Source organism: Schistocerca americana, chromosome 2 (assembly GCF_021461395.2).
Source record: "Schistocerca americana isolate TAMUIC-IGC-003095 chromosome 2, iqSchAmer2.1, whole genome shotgun sequence".
In the NCBI taxonomy this organism is placed as follows: domain Eukaryota; kingdom Metazoa; phylum Arthropoda; class Insecta; order Orthoptera; family Acrididae; genus Schistocerca; species Schistocerca americana.
In genome coordinates this window covers 838,232,394-838,253,991 of record NC_060120.1, presented here as the reverse complement: position 1 = coordinate 838,253,991, position 21,598 = coordinate 838,232,394, and positions in this window count along the sequence as shown.

The following is a 21,598-nucleotide window of genomic DNA, read 5'->3' as shown; positions in this document are numbered from 1 at the left end:
AAGCTAGTCAACCAATCACGGGCAATTTCACCTGTGGCCACTCTCTCTGTATACAGGCTCTCTAGGTAGCAGTAAGCGCTTGCGCAGGCCCTCGCGCGTTCGGCCGGGAGTCGAGTCGGCACGGCAGAGGCTGGGAAGCTGCAAGACTGCCCGTTAGCCGTGCTGCGGCTTCCTTACCGGAGCGGAGCGGACTCGGCCAGTGGTCACCGACCGGGAAGCAAGGGGAGCGCGGCTGCTGCTCGCGCCACTCACTGTCCATACGAAGGCAGCCAGGGCTCTCCGCGGCTCAGCTATCTCGCTCGCCCGTTCACTGCCAAAGTGCGGCGAGGCGGCGAGAAAACGGCAACAAAAGGCGTTTTGCGTTCTCCGTTTCGACAAGTGCAGTTCAAAGAAGACAGCATTTTTTCTGCTTATACTGTATTTATTTTATACTTTTTGCCTTTCCCGCCTATTTCGAGCGCTTTTCAACGTAAAAGAGAGTACATAACATTACCTCCACGGAGAGAAATGTAACTTATTATAAACCTAATACAGTGATAGTTACCGACAACAGAAATACACTACTGGCCACGAAGATGACGTGCTACAGACGCGAAATTTAACCGACAGAAAGAAGATGCTGTGATATGCAAATGATTAGCTTTTCAGAGCATTCGCACAAGGTTGGCGCCGGTGACGACACCTACAACGTGCTGACATGAGGAAAGTTTCCAACCGATTTCTCATACACATACAGCAGTTGACAGGCGTTGCCTGGTGAAACGTTGTTGTGATGCCTCGTGTAAAGAGGAGAAATGCGTACCATCACGTTTCCGACTTTGATAAAGGTCGGATTGTAGCCTATCGCGATTGCAGTTTATGGTTCAAATGGCTCTGAGTACTATGGGACTTAACATCTGAGGTCATAAGTCCCCTAGAACTTAGAACTACTTAAACCTAACTAACCTAAGGACGTCACACACATCCATGCCCGAGGCAGGATTCGATCCTGCGAACGTAGCAGTCTCGGGTTTCCGGACTAAAACGCCTAGAACCGCTCGGCCACCACCGCCGGCGATTGTGGTTTATCGTAAGGCGACACTGCTGCTCGCGTTGGTCGAGATCCAACGACTGTTAGCAGAATATGAAACCTGTTGGTTCAGGAGGGTAATATGGAACGCCGTGCTGGATCCCAACGGCCTCGTATCACTAGCAGTCGAGATGACAGGCATCTTATCCGCATGGCAGTAACGGTTCGTGCAGCCACATCTCGATCCCTGAGTCAACAGATGGGGACGTTTGCAAGACAACAACCATATGCACGAACAGTTCGACGACGTTTGCAGCAGCATGGACTATCAGCTCGGAGACCATGGCTGCGGTTACCATTGACGCTGCATCACGGACAGGAGCGCCTGCGATGGTGTATTCAAAGACGAACCTGGGTGCACGAATGGCGAAACGTCATTTTTTCGGATGAATCCAGGTTCTGTTTACAGCATCATGATGGTCGCATCCATGTTTGGCGACATCGCGGTGAACGCACATTGGAACCGTGTATTCGTCGTCGCCATACTGGCGTATCACCTGGCGTGATGGTATGGGGTGCCATTGGTTGCACGTCTCTGTCACCTATTGTTCGCATTGACGGCACTTTGAACAATGGACGTTACATTTCAGATTTGTTACGACCCGTGGCTCTACCCTTCATTCGATCCCTGCGCAACCCTACATTTCAGCAGGATAATGCACTACCGCATGTTGCAGGTCCTGTACGGGCCTTTCTGGATACAGAAAATGTTCGACTGCTGCCCTGGCCAGTACATTCTCCAGATCTCTCACCAATTGAAAACGTCTGGTCAATGGTGTCCGAGCAACTGGCTCGTCACAATACGCCAGTCACTATTCTTGATGAAATGTGCTATCGTGTTGAAGCTGCATGGGCCGCTGTTCCTGTACACGCCATCCAAGCTCTGACTCAATGCCCAGGCGTATCAAGGCTGTTATTACGGCCAGAGGTGGTTGTTCTGGGTACTGATTTCTGAGGATCTACGCACCCAAATTACGTGAAAATGTAATTACATGTCAGTTCTAGTATAATATATTTGTCCAATGAATACCCGTTTATCATCTGCATTTCTTCTTGGTGTAGCAATTTTAATGGCCGGTAGTGTATGTACCATATCCATTAAATTTGATGTGGCGATTGTGGCAAAGTGTACATCGGGCAAAGCAGCAGAAACATTTGGTTAAGTTTTAAAGATCACATGAAATGTAGCGATAACAATACAAGTGTCTTTGGACTACGTCTCCTAAACAAGAATCATAAACTCGGACATTGAGGAAAAGCTTCAAATTCTGCGTTACGTTACAAAAGAAAGGAAAATGAATGTCTTAGAAGAAACTGAAAGTGTCAGTCATTTATAAACTCAGCCAGATACACTAATTAATGAATAGCTGTTAGGTTCTCAATAACTCCACTCGCATTCTCATAATCACCAATCAATAGTTTCCTACACAATAAATAAAATTTAGCCTTATCTCACTATACACATTTTAAATTTTATTTTCCGTATTAATTTGTTTACTATTAATTCAAAAATGGTTCAAATGGCTCTGAGCACTATGGGACTTAACATCTGTGGTCATCAGTCCCCTAGAACTTAGAACTACTTAAACCTAACTAACCTAAGGATATCACACACATCCATGCCCGAGGCAGGATTCGAACCTGCGACCGTAGCAGTCGCGCGGTTCCGGACTGAGCGCCTAGAACCGCGAGACCACCGCGGCCGGTACTATTAATTAACTTTCCTAAAATCCTGTTCGTATTTCTGTGGTCCTCGTTCCGAAGACTGGTCAGATGCAGCTCTCCATGCTACTCTAGGCTGTGCAAGCCTCTTCATCTCTGATAACTCCTGCGACTTACGTCCTTCTCAATCTGCTTACTGTATGCATCTCTCTCTCTCCCTTCAATTTTCACCTCCCGCCCTTTCCTCAACCACTAAATTGGTGATCCCTTGATGTCTAAGAACGTGTGCTATCAACCAATCCCTTATTTTAGTCAGGTTATACCATAAATTTCTTTCCAATTTGTCTCCAATTTAATCTTCAGCATTTTTCTGTAGTATAAAATTTCGAATGGTTCTATTCTATTCTTATCCAAATTGTTTACCGTCCATGCTTTACTTACATACGTGGGGACACTCCATATAAATACTTTTAGAGAAGACTTCGTAACATTTAAATCTATATTCAATGGTAACAAGTTTCTCTTCTTCAGAAACACTTTTCTTGCTGTTGCCAATCACCATTTCATATCCTCTCTACTTCGGCCATCGTCAGTTATTTTGCTGCCTAAATTGCAAAACTCGTCTACTACTTGAAGTGACACCTTCCTTAATCTAAATACCTCAGCATAAACTGATTTAATTAGACTACATCCCATTACCGTTGTTTTACTTTCTTTGCTGTTCTTCTTTATCCTCCTTTCAAGGCATTGTCCATTCCGTTCAACCTTTCTGCCAAGTCCTTTGCTGTCCATGACAGAATTGCTATGTCATCGGGGAATACTCTGTTTCTTCTTCCTGAACTTTAATTCCTACTCTCAATTTTTTTTGTTTCCTTGCTCAATGTACATATTGAATAACATCGGCGATACGCTACAACCCTGCCTTTCTCTCTTCTCAATCACTGCTTCCCTTTTATGCCACTCGACTCATGAAACTCCCGTCTGGTTTATGTACAAGTTGTAAATAGCCTTTCACTCCCTGTATTTTACCCGTGCTAATTACCCGTACTACCTTCAGAATTTCAGAGTATTCCTCATACACACATAAATATACAGTCTTTATTTGAAATTATTAGTCCATTCGTAGCTTTATTCTTTAATCAATGTAAAAATTTTATAAATTTCGCGCCTTTTTAAAATGCCTACCTCTCAGACTAATAAAATGGCATATACGTGTAGCAAAACGAATAGAACATGTAAATTTAAAGACATTGTTGTTTTAGTGCCTATAACATATTTTTGTTTAACAGTTAACTATGTTTCTAGTATCTCTAATGGTAAGTTACATTAATATCACTGTATTTCTATTGGTGGAGGTAATGTAATGTTTTATCTTTTATACAGAAAATCACTTGAAAATGGCCTAAAATACAGAGACCACTAGCATATCAATAAAATCAATACAGCAGAAGTGGAAACATGTCACCTACTTTTAATAAATTTCTTACTGTGGTACGAACCGCGACAAAAAGATGCAATTCAGTTACAACTGTGGCGCTTTCTTTTCGTTGCGAGTACGGCCTTCGCGGTGGATTAGCCAATAAGGACGTTCGAATCTCGCATTGTCCAGGTGACCTGAAAGTTCTCCTGACATCACAGTATACTAAATACTAATTACTGGATATCAGCTCCGCCAGTTACAACTGGTTTTTTTTTTCATATAAATTCAACATGTTTCACCACCTTTGTGCCATCGTCAGTGGGCATTCTTTATTCAATTCTGTGAAATGTAAGCATGGCTTTAAGTAAAAATTATTCTAATTAAATTAGGCCTAAAAACAGATTTTATCCGTTGCCATTTGTTTTAAGCCAAAATTTGTTAGAATAATTATTAATTAAAATACGTTTACATTTTACAGAACTGAATAAATAATGGCTTCTGACGATGGCACAAATATGCTGAAATATGTTTGGGAAGATATACAGAAGACAGCTTGCATAACAGGCTGACCTGAGATCAAGTAATTTTGTCTGCAAACACAACTGCAAGAACTGCAAAGACAGACGCCAAATATACAGTACATACTTTATTGCATCCGTTAAATATTAATTCACGAACAGTGCAGATCAGATGAAAATTGAAGCTTTTTAAATGTGGTGTTACACAATAATGCTAAAGATTAGATGGGTAGTGATCAGGATGTACTAAAATGGATCGGGCATCAAAGATCTTTGACTACAAGCAGTTATCGGTTGATAGGACACATTCTGAGATTTCAGCGAATTCGGCAACGGGAGTAACAGGAAGGCTTGATTCCACTGGATGAGTGCTGCAGAACTTACGCAGAAATAAACACTTAATACAGTATAGATTAGTGTGGAGAGCTGCGCCTTAGAACTTGAGATTGCAACAAGAAGACTGCAGTACCATCAGCTGTGGTTTAAAAGATCTAAACGTTTATTTGTATTGCAATAAAATGCTTCAGGTGGCAATTATGTTGTAGTTTTATCCGGTTTTTACTCCGTTATGAGTCAGTTTTAAGTTCGGACAATGTTCATAGATGTCAGCTAGAATAGCGAACTTTTATGTACCGAAAACAGAAATACTTCCGACAGCAGTGTGGCCAGAAACTTGAAAGTTGCTTGCTAACACATTTCATCTATGGATCACATTTGATAAATGTGACTGACAGTTTTTTCTTTGTCTTAGTAAATTTTATTTAATGTGTTTTCAGATGTCAGTGATAGAACATGGATTTGATGCCAGACCTTACGTCAGAGGGTTCAACTCATTAGAAAGTACCATTAAATCCCCACACCCATTCTTTAAAGAGTCGAATTCCCACGTATAAAACAGTTTCAAAAGCCTGATTACTTTATAAAGGACGATGTCAAATACTTGGTGTTAAGTAGGTAGGCGTGAAAAAGTTTAGAAAATATTCGAAATTTAAAGCTTGTTGGAGTTGCTAAGTGTTCTCACATGCCTGAAATTCGGTATTATCGGCACATTCTTGACACTGTGGATGTCGGAATATTGAATTTTCTAACGATTTCGGAAATGGAATGTCCCATGCGGCTAGTTCCAACTACCATTCCAGTCGAAGTCTGGTAATTCCTGTCGTGCAGCCATGATCGAGTCTGACACCTTTTCACGTGGATCACGTGAGCACAATATGCAGTTCCGCCAATGCACTGCCCTTTTATACCAACCGACATCTGGATGTGTGCATATCGCTAGCCATTACTTTTGTCATCTCAGTATACAACAGGATTTAAACTTTTTTTTAAATTCCGTCAGTAACGATATCAAGTATTGAATATCTTATTTCTGACGTCTCTTGAATCCATTAGAAAGGCAACATGGGAATGGGAATGTGGCCCGGATTAGCCGTTAGTACTGTTGTCCTTCCCGGGTTCGGTTCCCGGCGGGGTCAGGGATTTTCTCTGCCTCGTGATGACTGGGTGTTGTGTGATGTTCTTAGGTTAGTTAGGTTTAAGTAGTTCTAAGTTCTAGGGGACTGATGACCATAGATGTTAAGTCCCATAGTGCTCAGAGCCATTTGAACCATTTTTTACTGTTGTCCCGTATGGGACATTCCATTTCCGAAATCGTTAGGGAATTCAGTATTCCGAGATCCACAGTGTCAAGAATGTGCCGAGAATACCGAATTTCAGGCATTACCTTTCTTAACGGGCAACGCAGTGGCAGAAGGCCTTCACTCAATGACCGAGAACAGGGCGTTAGCGTAGAGTTGTCAGTGCTGTCTGCTTGAAATAACCGCAGAAATCAATGTGGAACGTACGACGATGTAGATATGGTAATGATGTGCGGAAGCAACTCTTTCTCGTTCATGAATCCAAATCTTCAGAAAGCAGGCAAAATTTCGCGAGTTGAAATTGCGCTGCTACACCACCCAAAGTTGAAGCTGTGTTAATTACTGTCAGTGCCTGAGAAACTAAACTCTGTTTAAACAAGCTGATATAAATGCTGTCGATGGTGTTACCCAGACACGTCCTCTACGAGCAGCGAGCGTGGAATGTGACCACATAAAAAAGATACTACTGCGAGTACTTCGTCTTGCATGGTACACAATACGGAATGTTACGCAGCCCACTCGAGTGACAGCATGGCTGCTATGTCTACAGAAGTTACAGCAGAGTGGGCCGGCTCGGAACAGTAGAAGAAAACAACCGAATTACGTCACAGAGCGCGTCATTGGCAAAGCAACCTTGCTGCCTTGTCACCTGAGTAGATCCCGGCTGGAGCTGCCAGCAGACATTGTCTGCTGCAACTGCTTACGCACCTCTCTTTGCTCTCCGTAGTTATGTGCCGTCTTCTCAGATTTCTTTCGGTGTGTGCGAATTTTTAAGTGATATTTTTCTGCAACCGTCTGCATCATCAAAGTCACAGGCACATAATAGTACAGTGGTATACAAGAAAGCAGCCGTTTTACCATGACAGAAATTATCACCGCCAGAATTTCGACGGCATGTGGATGAGTCGTGACTAAGATTGGTAGACCAACAAATATCAAACAAAAAATTTAGTCTCGGATTGCAAAATTACATTTTATTCAGATTTTAACTCTAAAAGAGACCATAGACATTGTCTGGAAAGATAATTATGAATATTTGGAAAAACAAACAATGAAACAGTATGCTGTTATTCCGTGTCTTGCTGTCTAGGGCTCCCCATTCGACTCAGCTCAGATTTTATTCGCATTGTGTGTGTCATGTTTCTAAGCGAACAAAGGAAGAAATACACATTTCTAGACGAAACATTTCATTTATTTGTGCGTAGAATCTCTTTAGTCAACGGTGACAAAACGTTGTGCAATACATTAAAAATGTTGTCGAGATGCAATGTTTCGGTGAATAATTGTGATAAAACGGCAAATCTTGGCAAGATGGTTGAACAATTTGTACTGCGCACATTCTGTAAGGTTTATATAACTTGAGTCACTGCTTTTGATCCAAGAAGCACCCAGTCAACAAAAAACTCAGCTGCGACATGATTTCTTCCCTGTTTAAGTAGTTCAATTCCCTCAGGATTAGGAAGCTATCCTTTTATGGCATTATGTCTATTAACGTCTTTGTAAAAGCTGCACATTTGATCACTTTTGAGTTTATTGTATTTGTGACACACGGGGCTAACGTTACCAACAAATTCTACAAATTGGAAGTGTGTGGTAAGGTCTTATGGGACCAAACTGCTGAGGTCATCAGTCCCTAAGCTTACACACTATTTAAACTAACTTTAACTTACGCTAAGGACCACACACACATACCCATTTCCGAGGAAGGACTCGAACATCCGATGAGGGGGGGGGGGGAGGGCCGCGCAAATATTACAATGCGCATATGCATCCCCTACACAAGGTATGAAAAGGCAGTGCATTGGCGGAGCTGGCATTTGACACAGGTGATAAATGTGAAAAGGTTTCGACGTGACTATGGCCGCACGACGGGAATTAAAAAGGCTCTGAGCGCGGCGTGCTTGAGGTAGACCCATGGGACATTCCATTTCGGAAATCGTTAGGAAAGTCAATATTCCGTGAGCCATAGTGTCAAGAGCGTTCCGAAAAATACCACATTTCAGGCATTACTTCTCACCATGGACAACGCAATGGCCGAAGACCTTCACTTAACGACCAAGGGCAGCGGCGTTTGCGATGGGTTATCAGTGCTGTCTGCGTGAAATAGCCGCAGAAATCAAAGTCGGACTTACGGCGATCGTACCCGTTAGGACTGTACTGCGAAATTTTTGCGTTACAGGGCTACGGCAGCAGACGACCGATGCGAGTGCCTCTGCTAACAGCAATATACTGCTTGCTGCGCCTCTCTTGGACCCTAGACTACTGGAAAACCGTGGTCTGGTCAGATCAGTCCGAAGACAGTTTGTAAGAGCTGATGTTAGAGTTCGAGTGTGGAGCAGATCCCACGGAGCCGTGGAACCTAGCTGTCAACAAGGCACGGTGCAAGCTGGTAGTGGCTCCAAATGGGTTGTGTTCACATGGAATGAACTGGGTCCTCTGATCCAGCTGAACGGTCATTGATTAGAAATGGTTACGTTCGGCTACTTAGAGACCACTTTCATTCATTCACAGACTCAATGTTCCCAGACAGCGATGGAATTTTTATGGATGACAATACGGCGTGTCACCAGGCCGTATTTGTTCGTAATTGGTTTGTTGAACATTCTGGACAATTCGAGCGAATGATTTGACCACCCAGACCGCTCGACGTGAATCCCATAAAACATTTATGTGACATAATCGAGATGTCAATTCGTGTGCTACGGTCGCAGGTTCGAATCCTGCCTCGGGCATGGATGTGTGTGATGTCCTTAGGTTAGTTAGGTTTAAGTAGTTCTAAGTTCTAGGGGACTGATGACCACAGCTGTTAAGTCCCATAGTGCTCAGAGCCATTTGAACCATTTTGTCAATTCGTGCACAAAATTCTGCACCGGCAACACCTTCAGAATTACGTACGGCTATAGAGGCAGCCTGGCTCATTTTTTGTCAATGGCCTTCCAATGATTCGAGTCCATGCCACATAGAGATGCTGCATTAGATCGGGCAAAAGAAGGCCTGACACGCTATTAGGAGATATCCCATGACTTTTGTCACAGTGTAAATTGTTTTTAAACCATTGTATCGCAAAAGGAACGTCTTATCTATACTTGCGATAACCAGCAGTCCTTTCCAAATTTCATGTTTTCGCTATTGCTTTTTTTAATGCCTGCAATTATGCTGTCTAATTTCCCATACATATCGTATATCGAGCAGCATGTCCTAAAACATCATTTGTTGCAAGGCAGCTCTAAATGGTTGCACAAGTTTAGTGCGCTTTGAGTGAAACAAGAAGCATGAGAATGTGCATTTTTTTCAGTTTTTAGAGCAGTTTGACACAAAGAAAAAGGAAATTACTGCTCAAAACATAGTAAAAATTTTTTTCGCAGGTATCTCATATTGCTGCTTCGAAAATGTAATGCATTCCTGCCAAAGTGTTCTTTTGGTTATTTGTATGCAACAAGTTTCCTTTTCCTGAGTTGTAATAACAGCAAAGGCTGGGAAAATGTTTGAGACTTTTCTCCAGAGCAAAAGGAAATGTTGTCGAGGCACTCCCCCGGAGGTTCATAATGAATCTAGAATTTCTTTTCTTCATAATGCCACTTACAAAATTTCACAGAAGGATAATCACGTTCAACAGACTTCGATATTGGTTAATGAAACAATAGCATATCAGAAGTTCAGCAACCATGGCTTAGTTCGTCATCCTATACTTAACAGGCTGCTACTCAAATAGTATTGAAATTTTTGCGTTAGAAATTTGTTTGTCATTCTCCGACCGTTTAGTAAATCCGCACACAAATTCTAAACAAAATCTGAGATGATAAAAAAAAAAAATGGTTCAAATGGCTCTGAGCACTATGGGACTCAACTGCTGAGGTCATCAGTCCCCTAGAACTTAGAACTAGTTAAACCTAACTAACCTAAGGACATCACAAACATCCATGCCCGAGGCAGGATTCGAACCTGCGACCGTAGCGGTCTTGCGGTTCCAGACTGCAGCGCCTTTAACCGCACGGCCACTTCGACCGGCCTGAGATGATCGTGTGAAGAACATTTCTAAAACTAGACATGAAAACTTGACATGAAATCACCTTACAGGTAAAAGGAGTAAAGAGTAAATAAATAGTAAATACACTAGAAACAGTTCAATGGGCTTTTTCTTCTTGCTCTTTCCTTCTTCTTCTTCCTCCTTCTTACGCATCTTGACGGGATCGGCATATTATTCAGAATTTGGCACTGTTACTGATGATGGTGGCCAGATGCTCTTCGTCGCCATCCTCCCCTTCCCCCCACTGCTTCACCACTCCCCCACCAGGACGGATTGTGTGTGTCCCAGATGCATGCGTCTAGCATTAATCCTACTATCCCACTCCGAAGTGACTAAATGCTTCGGAAACGTTTGTGAATCGTGTAACGGAGACAGGAAGTGGGTACCAGCCCGGTATTCACCTAGTGAGATGCGGGAAACCGCCTAAAAACCACAACCATTCTGGCGGGCTTATTCGAGCAGGGGCCGGCGCTTCTCCCAGAACCCCCAGAACCCCGGAAGCGGCATGCTGAGTGTGCGGCTATCCAGGAGGGCCAAATAATGCAGTGATGATGTTGGAATTTAGAGAACAATGCGACGAGAGGAACAATGTATTGGAAACAAGTCTCAGCATGAACGTGATAGCTTCAAACAGTAACGGTATCAGCGCACCGCAAAAAAAAAAAAAAAAAATAGGCTGACCGGCTGCAGAATGAGTCTCGCGCCAGCCTTCATGCTCACGGTTGAGGAAATGCTGCCACTGGAGAGGAACAGTTACTTGATTGTTAAACTGTATTTCAAACATCCCGCCCGGTTTGGTGTGAAAGTCTGAGACGCTCTGATAATGACCAGTCTTTCGGGGATTTTAATTAAATACTATGCTTTTGCTCTACAGACGATTGTAATTTCTCGCAAAGTTGGTATTTCCTTGTATTGCCCATAATATCGCAGAAATTGCTTCGTAACTGGACAGTTATAAATGAATGGAATATACACTGGCGGAAAAATATTCCCACTTCAAAAAAATAATTAATGTAGAGTAATGAAATTCGGGAATACATTTGTCTAGGTAACATATTTAACAAATTGACGTCGCAAGTTTACAGCGTAATGTAAGCGCCAGAAAAGCCACTCCAATCGTGAAATGCTGGTACAAAAAAAAAAAAAGGTTCAAATGGCTCTGAGCACTATGCGACTTCTGAGGTCATCAGTCGCCTAGAACTTAGAACTAATTAAACCTAACTAACCTAAGGACATCACACACATCCATGCCCGAGGCAGGATTCGAACCTGCGACCGTAGCGGGCGCTCGGCTCCAGACTGCAGCACCTAGAACCGCACGGCCACTCCGGCCGGCTATGCTGGTACATTAATAACCAGTGTAACCGCTAGAAGGTTGAATGCAGGCATGCAAACGTGCATACATTTTGTTGCACAGGTGTCGGATATCAGTTTGTGAGATGGTGTTCGACGCCTGTTGCACTTGATCGGTCAATAAAAGGACGGTTAGTGAGGACTGTGGTTGACGCTGGAGTTGTCGTCCCATTATGTCCCATACGTGCTCCATTATCGACAGATCTAGTGATCGAACAGACCAAGGCAACGTGTCGACACACTGAAGAGCATTCTGGGTTACAACATAGGCATGTGGGCGAGCGTTATCCTGTTGGAAAACACCCCCCTGGAATGCTGTTCATGAAGAGCAGCAGAACAGGTCGAATCACCAGAATGACGTACAAATTTGCAGTCAGGGTGCGTGGGATAACGATAGTGCTCCTGGTGTTATACGAAATTGCACCCCAGACTATAACTCCAAACGTAGGTCCAGTGTGTCTACCGCTCAAACAGGCCCTCAACTGGCCACCTCCTAACCAACACACGACCATCACTGGCACCGAGGTAGAACCAGCTTTAATTAGAAAACGTACAGACCTCCGTCCGGCCACCCATGAGCTCTCGCTTGACACCACTGAAGTCGCAAATGGCGGTGGTTTGGGGTTAGTGGAATGCACGCTACAGTGTGTCTGGCTCGGAGTTGTTCTCGAAATAATCAATTTGTAACAGTGTGTTTTGTCACAGTTGCCAATTGCTGCTCGAATTTGTGCTGCAGGCACAGTACGATGCTCCACCTTCTTCCCGGTAGTGAAATGTGGCGTCCGGACCCTTGCGACCGTACCTTCCATGATCACCGCTGCAAGCAATCGTACAATGGCTACATTCCTGCCAAGTCCTTCTGCAGTACCGCGGGAGGAACAAGCAGCTTCTGCTAGCCCTGTTACACGATTTCATTCAGACTCAATGACCTTGTGAACGCGGCGTGTTCCTCCTCTTAAAGGCATTATTCAGTAACATCAACTCACTACGTCCAATCTCAAAGGTAAATAATGTCCACGACCATTACCAGCGTGTAATGGCAAACCCGATTCGCAGATTTTCATCCTCATTGTGACGCTACAGGTGCTAAATTTGAACAACCGCCATCTTTCTGATGTAGAAACATGCCTACCAACTTTCATTTACGTCGCAAGACTCCTTCATGGTGTTTGTTGGGACCTACGTCGCAAGACTCCTTTATGGTGTTGGGGTCTTTTCTGTCAGTGAATACTGCATTTTTGTCAGTGAATACTACATGTAGATTGTTTCTCCTTCTTTGGGGCAGATACGTCCACCAAACGCCGCTCAGCATCGTGCCCCTCCTGCCGTAATTTCCACACCAATGACTGGTTAAGTTACAGAATATTACTTGCATGCTTCTTCTGATCGTCAATAAAATTACTGACGATAAACCAAACAGTAACGCATTTTTAAATATATTTTTCATTTTGTACCCCTAAAGGAAGAACGGGTTGTTCTAGTAACGACCAGTTGGAAAGTCAGCGACTTCAAAGCCAAATGTCGAACAAGTTGACAGCGAAGCAAAGGGAGCACTAATTAGGATGGTTTCGGAGTGGACTCCCAGTTGCAACATTTACTTCACAACCGAGGGAAGCCACCCAAAAGCTTTTGTTAGAACCGGGGGATAGGTACGAACTTTTATTTAATTCTGCGACAATACGTCCCAAACAAAAACTATCCAAAGCTTAGCGAACGTGAAAGTCTATTTAGTTGTTTATAAGTATGCCGGCAGAATGTGATATCGATGACTTGTTCAACACGTGTAGCGTTTGACGGCTGAAAGGTTTTTAATCTGACGTCCTCGGGTAGTGTAATGTGGCGTACAGCTGGACTCACAAAATTTTCCTCCCTCTTTTGATGAACAATGTATGTCATACAACAGCGTCTAGCAGGCAGAAATGAAACAATATTGAATTTCATTTTTTTTGTCAGTATCTGTGTAAGACTGCGATGATTCTAATCTAAAGTGAATACCAAGATAGAACTCTGTGCAAATATCTGATCATCATTAAACTGTAAACAAAGTTTATCAATACGCGGACTGATTTAAAAAATGGCTCTGAGCACCATGGGACTTAACATCTGAGGTCATCAGTCGCCTAGAACTTAGAACCACTTAAACCTAACTAACCTAAGGACATCACACACATCCATGCCTAAGGCAGGATTCGAACCTGCGACCGTAGCGGTTGCGCGGTTCCAGACCGAAGCGCCTAGAACCGCTCGGCCACACTGGCCAGAGCTAATTGTGGGCCGTAGCTACTCTAATAAGTGCAATAAAAGAAGATCATGGCATTATTAATTCTTCTTGCCGTTTTCTTGAAATCATTTACAAAAAAATGAAAAAGAAATATTTTCACGTTTTTCTTATAACATTGTGGCCAATGATAGAATTTTCTATGGTTGATTGACACGGACGGTAACCGCGCATGCCTGAGGAGGCATTTTTTACAATGTAAAATATTTGACACCACAAACGGTCGTCAAGTCACAGTTGTTACAATAACGATTTCCTTAAAAGATTACCTAACTAGTTTCGACGCATTGAGTCGTCATTTTCAAATTAAATCAAAAACCTGGACATCTGCATTAACAATTGCAACCTAGCTTCTTTCAAATATTACGAAAAATACACTAAAACCAGTAACCCGAAGCATAGGCAGCAGAAGCGGGTCAAAAGACACCATGATAATTTTTGGTTGGTAAGTCTTTTCACACCTTAATGCTGTGAAATTACTGATCAATCGAAAATTATCATGTCGTCTTGAGGCTCGTTTCTGCTGCCTTTACTTCAGTTTATTGGTTTTAGTGTATTTTTCATAATATTTTAAAGAAGCTTGGTTGCAATTATTAATGTAGTTGTCCAGGTTTGTGATTACATTTCAAAATGACGACTCAGTGCGTTGAAATTAGTTATGTAAGCTTTTGAACATTTCATTGTTTAATGACTATGGCCTGGCGATCGTATGTGGTGTCAAATGAACATTTTAAATTTCATTCAGTCACACTCCTTGGCGACAGTTGTGTCGAAATACAATTTTCACGAATTGCTAACGTGTTTTCACTGCGACATAATGAAGTATACTACCTTGAATTGTAACGTCGGTTTGTTTAGTCACGTGATCACGTTAGTTCCTGCTAGGGCATCGCTTTGTCGAGTAAAAATTCTTAAATAACAAAATAATAAAATTTGCTATTTACGTCTGTTTCAAACGTCAACTCACTCACACTGACTGACTACGGCTTCTCTGCATGGAATATTACATTGTACAAACGTTGCTGGTCCTTAGTATCTCCCCCTATGTCATGTACCACTCCAAACAGTGTAAGATTTCCATGGCCTGCTCAACAGTAAACAACGTGGACGTAAATCATTGAAAAATAAGAGTTTTGGACACTCTATTGACCTGTGACGTCTTATACACATTTCAACAAACAGGCGGAGTGGAACTTAGACCTACGCTTGGATCTCCACACTGACTGGGTTCGTTGACGTTTTGTGGCATTCCGCAAGCGCTGTATCCAGAGTGATTAGCGATAGCCCCGTCTTTGTAATGGCTAGCCGTTGTACTTATTGAAATCGGGGAGCTACACTGTTATACGGTTTCAGTTCGTAACTGGGAAGAGATTAACTTGTCGAACAGGCTGCATGGGCGTTTAGACGGTTTCCTGTGTTGACCTATCCAAACTCGCATCCGATATGCAGTTTGCTTCACGTAAAGATGATTTCGAATAACCAATCCACAATTGATTAAGCCTTAACATTATTAACTGGAAAGTGTTGAATGAATCTTAAAATACGATGGAAAGTAGCAAGGTTATATTAGCATTCGCAGGAAGTACAAGCTTCAACTTCTGCTGACTGCCAACATCGCTTTGTGTTGAGTCAATGTTACTGCTGCGCTTTATGAGCGATTTACACTTTCTTGCACGTATATTTTCCTGCAAATGAAGCATGTTTCACCACATACAATGCTCAATAGCCAGGTTAGTAATGTACGCGTCGTAGAAAATCTTCAAGCTATCGTTGTGAAAATTCACAAATACCGATGTGGAGTGTACTGGCGGGCACAGCCAATGTTTGGTTTATTGGCCTTACCGGCTGCCTGCTTTTTCAGTTTGTTTCTGAGACATACACTTACCACGTTGTGAAACATTCCTTTCGCCCTCTCTCGTAGCTTACGTGGCAGAGCGCGAAATTTTACTCGCAGCCGAACACACACACACACACACACACACACACACACACAGGCTACGATGTGCGGCGCGCGCTTCGATATACTACACCGCGGAAGCCGTCTAAACACGGATCGCTAACCACACTTTGACCCTTGAGACTGGGTTAATCTTCTCACTAATCCAAACTTAATAATTAAATCCTTGTAGCTACTCTGGAAGATTCCGAGGTCCCTCCACTAGACCACAAAATGTACACCGCTAACAGTTCACACACCGCCTCCAACTTACTCCTAACATCTCGCACCGGTAATCTCCACAAAAGCAAATGAGAAATACCAAGCCAAAGTCACCTGGCGAAGAAAACAATACACCAAAACATCGCACCTCAGAATTCCACGGAGGCGAAAGGGATTTGGTTTCAGTCAGACCTCACCAGGCTTATCCAGAACTAGGCGAAAATAAGCCACTGCCTGCTAAGAGGATTGGCACCCGTAATAGCACTCTTGCTTACGAAACTTACGAAGTCAGTCGCGAAGCAACGCTTCTTATTTCTTTTATTTTTATTGTACAAGAAACGTAAATACTATAGACACTGGATAACTGCTACAGCATTCACAATAATTTGGCACTCTTCAACATAACAACAACATTTATACCTATGTAGTGCAAATCTCCTTCCTTAGGTTTTTTTTAAAAAAAAGTGTTTTTAGGTTACTTAACTGAACATGGTTACCGGTTTAGAAATGATGCAGTTCATCATACGGTTCACACGCTTTCGTCAAAACACATGTTACGTTGATTTAGACGTGAATTCTCCTATGAAAACGATATTTCAGAGTTACAGGTGTGTGACACCGATGGTTGCACACTAGAGGCTTATGTCAGTATGCAACTTACGTCAAATGTCCGTCTGACACACACATACACACACACACACACACACACACACACACACACAGACACAGCCGCGCGCGCGTAGGTTTTCATTATTACACACTTTCGTTCGGTCACAGAACAAACTACCAATGCGTAACATGTGTTTTGACGCACTTATAACACAGGAACGCAAATGAAGAGCGGTTACAAGAACACGTGCGTGAAAGATTCGATTGCTCTAATGCGAGTCGGTGGGTCTTTATGTTCCGAGGAGCCAAATGTTACGTCCTCGCTGGGATCTGTCTTCCCAGGAATGTGGACAGGCTAGCAAAGGATTAGTTGACACAAGTGCAGTTAAAATAAATATATTTTACTTGTGCGAAAGAAGTGCTATACTGTTTACAGTTTGCGGCAGATTCGGGTAGCTACACTGAAGAGCCAAAGAAACTGGTGCACCTGTCTAATAACGTGTAGGGCCCCGCGAGCATACCGAAATGCCGCAACACGACGTGCCATGGACTCGACTAACGTCTGACGTAGTGTTGTAGGGAGCTGACACCATCCATTCTGCAGGGCTGTCCATAAATTCGTAAGCGTACGAGGAAGTGGAGATCTCTTCTGAACAGTACGTTGCAAGGCATCCCAGATATCCTCAATAATGCTCATATCAGGAGAGTTACGTTGGCAGCTGCAGTGTTTAAACTCAGTGTTCCTGGAGTCACTCTGCAGCAATTCTGGACGTGTGGGATGTCGCAGTGTCCTGCTGGAATTGCCCAAGTTCGTCGGAATGCACACTGGACATGAATGGGTGCAGGTGATCAGACAGGATGCTTACGTGTCACCTGTCAGAATCGTATGTAGACGTATCAAGAGTCCCATATCACTTCAACTGCACACGCGCCATAGCATTACAGAGCCTCTACTATCTTGAACAGTCCCCTGCTGACATGTAGGGTCCATGGATTGGTTCAAATGGCTCTGAGCACTATGGGACTTAACTACTGTGGTCATCAGTCCCCTAGAACTTAGAACTACTTAAACCTAACTAACCTAAGGACATCACACACATCCATTTCCGAGGCAGGATTCGAACCTGCGACCGTAGCAGTCGCGCGGTTCCGGACTGCGCGCCTAGAACCGCTAGACCACCACGGCCGGCAGGGTCCATGGATTCATGAGATTGCCTCCATACCCATACACGTCCATCCGCTCGATACAATTTGAAACGAGATTCGTCCGACCAGGTAACATGTTTCCACTCATCGACAGTCCAATGTCGGTGTTGACGGGCCCAGGCGAGGCGTAAAGCTGCGTGTCGTGCAGTCATCAAGGGTACACGAGTGGGCGTTCGACTCCGAAAGCCCAGATCGATGATGGTTCGGTGAATGGTTCGCACGTTGACACTTGTTGATGACCCATCATTGAAATCTGCAGCAATTTGTGGAAGGGTAGCACGTATGTCACGTTGAAAGATTCTCTTCAGTCGTCGTTCGTCACGATCTCCGTCGGAGATTTGATGTTTTGCCGGATTCCTTATATTCACGGTACACTCGTGAAATGGTCGTATGGGAAAATCTCACATCTTCGCTACCTCGGAGATCCTGTGTCCCATCGCTCTTGCGTCCACGTTCAAACTCACTTAAATCTTGATAACCTACCATTGTAGCAGTAACCGAGCTAATAACTGCGCCAGACACTTGTTGCCATATATATAGGCGTTGCCGACCGCAGCGCCGTATTCAGCCTGTTTACATATCTCTGTATTTGAATATGTATGCCTATACCAGTTTCTTTGGCGCTTCAGCGTATAAGCAGAGGCCCGACACGGGTGTGGACCTATATACACTTAATGTTAACCGATAGAGCTAACTATCAAAAAGTCGGTGTCATGTTCGGCACCATCAAGCGGCACAGAAATACTCTCTACTAGAAAACTGGTGCCAAGTTGCCCGCCGGTCGTAACACCGTCCTGGCGTTCTTCATGGGTCGGTGGCCTTGAGCTTCTTCGTTGGTGGCGATGTTCAAAGCGCCGTTCGCGGCACCCGCACGAATTTTCAAGGCACCAGCTCCGGCAGTATCGATAACCTAAAACACTATAGCTAGACATTAACATAATGCGGAATATCGGAGAAAGGAGTCGTATATCACTGTTACATTAAACTTAAAACGTATTTTGCGTTAAATATAAGGCGTTCAATACAGAGATATAAACGAACAGGGAATTACAGGATTACAGTACTTTCCAATAGCGCATGAGGGCCAGAATGAATTTTCTCGTTGCAGCGGAGCTTGCGCTGAACTGAAATCTCGTGGCACCGAAACGAAACTGTAACCTGGGATCTATGTCTTCCGCCAGTTAGTGCTCTGCCTACTGAGCTACCAAAGCGCGACTCACGGCCCTCCCTTACTCCTGGTCCGACACATAGTTTTATCTACAGCTTTGTAAAAGAAGTTCGTAATGTAATTCATTAAAGCACATTTATTTATATATTTTTAATGTCGTATATTTAACAGTTTTAAACATGGCTGTTTCTCAGCAGTGGTATATAATTTTCAAAACATACGAATTACACCGCCAACCGGTTGCAAATAACAGTTTGGTACATTGACCTAGGTTTCGATACCTCTAAGACGGCCTTCGTCAGAATGAAATTTTGAGAAACCGTAAAATTATATTGCGGTAAAGCATTGGTCAGAGTTTAGAGCAGTTGTACCCAAGTCAGTAATAAAATAAAAAACATTCCAGCCATCGGCACGTATGCCTCGCTAGGAACAACATCGGACTTGAACGTGTTTTATTTTATTTTTGACTTGAGCATAGCTGCTCTAAACTTTGACCATTGCTTTCTAGCAATGTAATGTTACGGTTTCTCAAAATTTCGTTATGATGAAGACACACTTCGAGGTGTCGAAACCTTGACGAGTGTACAAAATGGTTATCTGCAGCAGGTTGGCGGTATAGTTCCTGTGTTTGAAAATCCTTTATTTAATGTAAAATGCAATTTCATTCGAACAGAACATATGCCTCCATTTCCCAAAATGCCATATCTGCGTAATGTTTCACTGTATCGCAGCACCTTCGACACTCGTGCACTTTCTAAACGCTCTATTTTCATGCGTTACAAGTGAGTCAAAGCGCAATAAGGTCCAACGGCGGTGTATAGTAATGAAATCCAAAGTGTGTGCGAAACTGTGAAATTACGTGTTGCAGGCGGATATTTCTTGTAAGCTGTGTTTTAACACAAGTCAGTAGAGCAATCATCATTATTATACTTTTGTAACTGCGAATTTTTGTGCTTGGGCAACTCACCTGTGAACCAACGTAGCATGTGTTTCGACGAAAGCATACAAGCCCTCTATTGATGAACCATATAAATTCGAAGCTTGTAACTGCAGCTTTTCAACAAAGTAACCTAAAGCCAATTTGTGGCTGATTGCTGCGGTATGCCACCAACCATTTGTAAAAGAGTATTTCCAGAAAAAAATCCGATGAGATTCTCTTTAATGGAGAAGCCAAAGCGCGCGTGCAAAATAAACGTAACAATGCAGCAAGACAAAGGAATTTTAATTTATAAAGCGAACACTGAACAGTGTTCACCTTAGAGCGAAATACTCAGCTATTTACAGTTAGAAAGCGTTTCGATATTTTGAATCTGCACGAAATGTTATCGTTGCACGCGATACGTCTCTTTCTAAGCTGCAGTTGTAATACCGTACGGCGGTCCCGGCGACCCTACAGAACGTGCCGCGAGGCGGTCGTTGCTAGCGCCTGGTTCGCTCGCCGTATGCCGGCTGGGATCAACGGCCGCGTCATACACCTGCCGGCCAATCACAGCCGCGCGGCCTGCCTAATGGCTGCCAATCAACGCAGTTTGACCTCGCACTTGGGACCATCATCTAGGCTTATGTTTTTCTGATGGCAAGCGATGGGGGCGGAAGACGCTCATGACTCGCGGCGCTGTGACTATCTTCGAGTCACAAATTACGGAAGATTGCCTGTCCCAGCGTCCAACTCTTTCTTGGTAGACCTTTATCTCTTGTTCCTGCTGGCACTATTGCGTTGTATATTTTGGGAGTAGTTATGTCTTCGTTGCAGATGGGAACACTACTCTCTGAATTTATTTATTTATTTGTTTATTTTGTGACTGTCTCGTTTCTAATATACGTTGAGGTGACAAATGCCATGGAATACCTCCTAATATCGTGTCGGACCTCCTTTGCAAGGTGTAGTACAGCAACTCAACATGGCATGGATTGAACAAGAGGTTGGAAGACCCCTGCAGAAATGTAGATCCACGCTGCGTCTATAGCCGTCCATAATTGCGAAAGTTGCTGGTGCAGGATGTTGTGCACGATGTGATCACTCGATTATGTCCCAGAAATGTTCGATAGGATTCATATCGGGCGATCTGAATGGCCAAATCATTCGCTCGAACTGTCCTGAATGTTTTTTCAAACGAACAGTTGTGCCCTGGTGACATGTTCGCTAACATGAAGTCCATGAATGGCTGCGAATGATCACCAAGCAGCCTTCCATACCCATTTCCAGTCACTGAACGGTTCAGTTGGACCAGACGACGCAGTTCATTCCATGTAAACACAGCTCATCATGGAGCCACCACCAGCTTGCACGGTGCCTTGTTGACAAATAGGGTTCATGGCTTCGTAGGATCTGCTCTACACTCTAACTTTACCATCAGCTCTTACCAACTGAAATCTGGACTCATCTGACCAGGCCACGGTTTTCCAGTAGTCTAGGGCCCAACCAATATGGTCACGAGCAGAGGTGCTGCAGGAGATGTGTTACTGTTAACAAAGGCACGCACCGGTCGCAGG